We start from the raw sequence: 6138 nt of genomic DNA, 5'->3' as shown, positions 1-6138 counted from the left end.
GAAAGAGTGAAAAAGTGAAAGTGTTAGTGGCTCAGTTGTATCTGACTCTTTGTGACCCCGTGGACTGTAGCCTGCCAGGCTCCTCTGTCCTTGGAATTCTCTAGGCAGGAATACTGGAGTGGGTTGTCATTCTCTTCTCTGGCGGATCTTTGCAACCCAGGGCGGGCATATGGATATGTATAAGTAATTCACTTTGCTGTTACAACTGAAGCTAACATAACATTGTAAATCAACTATACTCTAATAAATTTTTTTCTGAAACTTAAAAAAACCCAGGCTGTTTGTGGCCTATTAAACCTGCAAATGTACATCTGACTTAACCATTAAAGGAAAGAATGCGTTTAATAATTAAAATGGAAAAACTGTGGTTCAGGCATCCAAAATGGAGCTGGGGGTGCCATTGTGAATGTGGTTTCAGACATGTTCCTGTATCCCTAAGAACTTGGATTTTCTGAACTGTAGCAGAATCAAGGACACCACCAGTTTCTTTCAAAATAATATCTGCTGGCAGCTGCCACTGCAACCTCGTGACCTCAAGATCTCCCCTTGTAACCGTTCAACTATTTAGTGCCCCAAACAATCTTGGCTTAACACCCTTACGTCTTGCGAGCTCCTATTATAATTCTTGACAAACAACTTACGTAATTTTGCAATTTTTGCCTTTATAAACCTCCCCCCATTTGTGATCTAACAGAAGACAGTTCAAGTGCTTCCTGAATCTGTCTCCTGGGCTATAGCCCTCATTGTGGCCCAAATAAAACTCTTTCACCTCTTATTATAGATTGTTTACCAATTATTTCCATTGATACCTATTATAAGCCCATCTTCCTTTCCCTTTATGTTTCTTTTCTTATCTCTCTTTTTGTCTCTGTATTGTTGATTTCTTTTAGTTTTCCTTTTTTCTATAAAGATGGCTTGCTTCCACTCTGGGGAATCATGATGTTTCTATCATTGCTGGAAGGATTTGTCATCGGGGCTGGACATAGGTTATGTACCCTGTGCTCTGCTTAAGGAGCACTTTACTCTAAAGTACAAATCACCCTCAGCATGTCCCTGGTTCCCCCAATACCTCCTGGAGCTCCTCCTTGTTCCTGAAGAACAAGTCACTGAAATTTTGTTCTAACACAGAGCAGCCATGTCAGAATAACTTGCAGTGGTAAAATGTTTTACAATAAAGTGTTTCACTTAAGTCATCAAGCGAGATCCTAACGGAATCTCTGGGAGTGATGTAGGACATTACTCTATTTCACACCCCGGAAACTTGATGTAAGGAGAGATTAGGAAGCCTGGTTCCAGGTTCCTTTGAACCTGAATCCAGGTTCAAAGTCACAGTCAGTGGTAGAGTTGAACATTGATTCTAAGCCTTCTGACTCCCAGTTTAGCTGTTTGTTGAATCATAGGCTTTTTTTTTTTTTTTTTTTTTAAGCCTATTTGGAAAGGGTCACAAGCTCTCCTCTCCTCTAATAGATAGCAAAGGATTAAACTATGCTGTAGGTTTCAGAGAACATTCAACCTTAATTAGACTACAGCCTCGACAGACTATAACTTTAAGGCTGGAGAGAATAATGGTGCTTATCAACTCTTACTCTTTTACTCTACTGATGAGGAACCTGAGGCCCAGAGGAGTACTCTGCCTGGCTCAATTCACAGCTAGCTGGACTGAAGCTGATATCAGAAACCAGGCTTTCTTACTTCCAGTTCAGTATTTTTTTATGAGGCTACTCAGCCTTTGTTATTGGATTTTTTTTTCCAGCCTGTGTATAAATTCATGGTAAGACAGGAAAAACTAATGGTTCTGTGGTTACAAAGTGTACCTTAGAGGACCTCTGCCACTCTGATGATGCCCTGGTGGGGAAGAGCACAAGGCTTGGTTTCTGAAGAATCTTGGTTCAAATCCTAATTCTGTTTCCTACTCACAGTGTAACATTAGGCATACTCCTGAACCTCTTTGAGCCTCAGTTTCCTAATGGTATGTGGTAGGATATTACCAGATGAATTTTAGTTTTTACATTACTAGTTAAACATAAGCCCCTTTCCCTTTAAGCAGTTGGACAGAAATTGCGTTTCTTTTGTCTCCTACATTGGCAGGTGGGTTCTTTACCACTAGCGCCACCTGGAAAGCCCAGAGGGATGGTGAGTGTGTGTGTGCTCAGTTGCCTCAGTTGTGTTTGACACTTTGGGACCCTACGGACTGTAACTCACCAGGTTTCTCTGTCCATGGAGATTCTCCAGGCAAGAATACTGGAGTGGGTTGCCATGCCCTCCTCCAGGGGATCTTCCTGACCCAGAGACTGAACTCGAGCCTCCTGTGGCTCCAGCACTGCTAGCAGATTCTTTACTGCTGAGCCACCGGGAAGTCCCAGATAGATGATACATTTCCGAAAACAGGAGGGTGGTTCAAAACACTTACATCAAAACAAATTTTCTGATGGAAAGTAGAAATATGACCTCTTGACATATAGCCACAAATATAATATCCAGTAAATTCTCATCGAGTCATGACACACTGGTACAAATGCCCAATAGGATTTTTCTATGATAATGGATATGTCCTAATCTGGGCTGTCAATGCTTTAGCCACTACCCACATACAGCCATACAGGACTTGAAATAAGGCTAGTGAGAATGAGGAGTTGAATTTTTAATTTTATTTAATTTTTGTCAATTAAATTTAAACATTTGGTTAGTGGCTACCACACCGGACAGGAAAGACCAAGAAGAAGGGGGTGGATTTCTTATCGAAGGAGGTTGATATGAAGCAGAAAAGAATTTGCTCTTATTTTTGAGGAAGCTTAGAAACAGAGAGCAACTTCATAGAAGTAAGTCCTGATGAATGTGAAGGAATTGTGAGAAATTTTGGAGGAAAGCTATTGGTGTTATTCAATCACTAAGTCATAGCCAGCTCTTTGCAAACCCACGGACTACAGCACGCCAGCTTCCCTGCCCTTCGCTATCTCCCAGAATTTGCTCAAATTCATGTCCATTGGGTTGTGATGCCATCCAACCATCTCATTCTCTGTTGCCCCCTTCTCCTGACCTCAATCTTTCCCAGCAGCAGGGTCTTTTCCAATGAGTCAAATTTAATTAGATTGCCAAGCTGACACTTAGGTTTCACTTTAGTAAGAATTCTTCATCATATCTATAGGATGTTTTTTGACTCCAGTTTCCCTGTTTGAAACGTGAATGGCAGTGATCCCTTTGCCTTCTTCTTCAAATGACCAGTGAACTCTGTTTTGAGTTCGATAGTAAAGCTTTTCGCTTCTTCATCATTTGAGGTCAAGCAGAAATTGTCTTCAGCTTTAGTGTGACAGCAACTCACTTAATACCCATTTTAACTAATGAGCAGTTTCATACTTTACTATTGGTGGAAGATTTTTTTGGAAAAGGTCAATTACTTTTTGACAGCTAAACATTTCAGTACTATAGACTGGTATGAAAAAAGAACCTCAGTCAGGCAGGGGCAGTGGAGTGGGGAACACCTAATGGAATGATCAGAGATCAGAGAAAGAGATGATTTTTTTTAAGGTCCTTTAGGAGAATGTGAAAAGTCAAGTCTGATAGAGGAATTTGGGAAAATCTGAAGGGACTAACACATAATAAGAAGGTGAGTCTTGAAATGCTTTTCAATCCTACCTCCTAAGAAAACAGCATAAACCACTCATTATTTTAAGAAACTATCAGAATTCGTCCTTTCCCCCTAAGGAGCAAATTTTTACAACCTTGGACTTTGTCCTATTATATTTGACAGAGATGTTGACCCTGAGTACTGCTGCAAGAAAGCCCTGTAATATCCCATCATGTTGAAACAAATGGTATCAGTAGGAGACAGGAAATGAGTCACCGAGGAGATGTTCATTAACTTTTACAGCCAGTCTGGAGAAACTCTAGTCTTGACGGCATAGAGTTTATGGCCACCCACTCAGCCCCCGCTGTAGTGGACAGGTGGTATAGTGCAGTCTCCTCTTCTCCACATTTCCTGGGCAAAATGTTGCCTATACTTGTGACAAGCTTTGCCAGCTACAAAGCATCAGTTGCTTTGCCCAAGAAACATGATGGACGTTATGCCAGCGAATTGTAAACTGAAAAGTCTATACATCCTTAGCTCTCTTCTTCATCCTTCAGTGTGCTCAATCCAGGCTTTATCTCCTCTGTGAACCCTACCCTAAATCAGCCCCTCTTTTGTAATAAGATTTCCCTTATTGTATGGAAATTATTTATCTGTGGGCACGGATGCCACTCTCAAGAACAAGAATGTGACTTGATCTCTATCTGTGTGTCTGGCACTTGGGTGGTGTTCAAAATGTGTTTGCTGGACCAAACTCAGTATATTAAAGTCTCCAAGATTCTTGGCACATAAAAGATACACAATATACATTAATTTCCATTTTCTATATTTTCTGAATAATGTATGCATACATAGAGATGTGAAAAGATTATAATAATAGCAGCCACCCCGAGGTGGCTCAGACATTATAGAGTCCACCTGCAATGCAGAAGACCCAGGTTTTCACCCCTGGGTTGGGAAGATCCCCTGGGAAAGGAGATGGCAACCCATCCCAGTATTCATGCCTGGAGAACTCCATGGACAGAAGAGCCTGGCAGGCTACAGTTCATGGGGTCACAAAGAGTTGGTTGCGGCTGAGTGAAAAGATAATTCATTTTTGAGGAGGGGGAGTTGTCTTAAAACATATAAACTTGGGGCTTCCCTGGTGGTCAATGGTGATGAATCTGCCTGCCAACGCAGGAGACATGGGTTCGATCCCTGGTCTTGGAAGATCCTGGATGCTGCAGAGCAATGAAGCCTGTGTGCCGCAACTATTGAATGTCTGCTCTAGAGCCCAGGAACCACAACTGCTGAGCCCATGTGCAGCAGCTACTGAAGCCTGCACACCAGAGAGCCTGAGCCCCACAATAAGGGAAGCCACCACAGCGAGAAGCCTGCACACCACTAGAGAGTAGCCCCTGCTCCCTGTAACCAGAGCAAATGAACAATATTAAAAATAGACATTACCTTGATAAGAAAATGGGGACGATAATTAAGACCCTTAGGATTTTTATTAGTAGGGTGGAAGCATAAAACATATATAGGCATACCTTGGAGATGTTGTGGGTTTGGTTCCAGTCCACCACAATAAAAGCAAATATCACAATAAAGTAAGTCACATGAATTTTTTTGTTTTGCAGTGTATGTAAAAGCTGTATTTACACTACACTGTAGTCTATTAAGTGTACAATAATATTATGTCTAGAGAACAATGTACAAACCTAGGTAAAAATACTTTATTGCTATAAAACGCTAAACAGCATCTGGACATTCAGAGAGTGATAATCTTTTTGCAGGTGGAGGGTCTTGCCTCAATATTGAGGACAGTAGACTGATCTGGATAATGGTTGCTGAAGACTGGGGCTTCTGGAGTAATTTCCTAAAATAAGAAAGAATGACGTTTGCCACATTGATTGACTCTGTCTTTCATCAATCATTTCTCTGTAGCATGCAGTGTTGCTTGATAGTATTTTATTTTATTTTATTTTATTTAACTTTACAATATTGTATTGGTTTTGCTGCTGCTGCTAAGTCGCTTCAGTCGTGTCCGACTCTGTGCGACCCCATAGATGGCAGCCCACCAGGGTCCCCCATCCCTGGGATTCTCCAGGCAAGAACACTGGAGTGGGTTGCCATTTCCTTCTCCAATGCATGAAAGGAAAAGTCAAAGTGAAGTCGCTCGGTCGTGTCCGACTCTGTGCGACCCCATGGACTGCACCCCACCAGGCTCCTCCGTCCATGGGATTTTCCAGGCGAGAGTACTGGAGTGGGGTGCCATTGCCTTGGTTTTGCCATATATCAAAATGAATCTGCCACAGGTATACGTGTGTTCCCCATCCTGAACCCTCCTCCCTCCTCCTTCCCCATACCATCCCGCTGGGTCGTCTCAGTGCACCAGCCCCAAGCATCCAGTATCGTGCATCAAACCTGGACTGGCGACTCGTTTCATATATGATATTATACATATTTCAATGCCATTCTCCCAAATCATCCCACCCTCTCCCTCTCCCACAGAGTCCAAAAGACTGTTCTATACATCAGTGTCTCTTTTGCTGTCTCATATACAGGGAGAAGGCAATGGCACCCCACTCCAG

This window comes from Bos indicus x Bos taurus, chromosome 3 (genome assembly GCF_003369695.1).
Source record: "Bos indicus x Bos taurus breed Angus x Brahman F1 hybrid chromosome 3, Bos_hybrid_MaternalHap_v2.0, whole genome shotgun sequence".
Lineage (NCBI taxonomy): Eukaryota > Metazoa > Chordata > Mammalia > Artiodactyla > Bovidae > Bos > Bos indicus x Bos taurus.
This window is presented reverse-complemented; position numbering follows the sequence as displayed.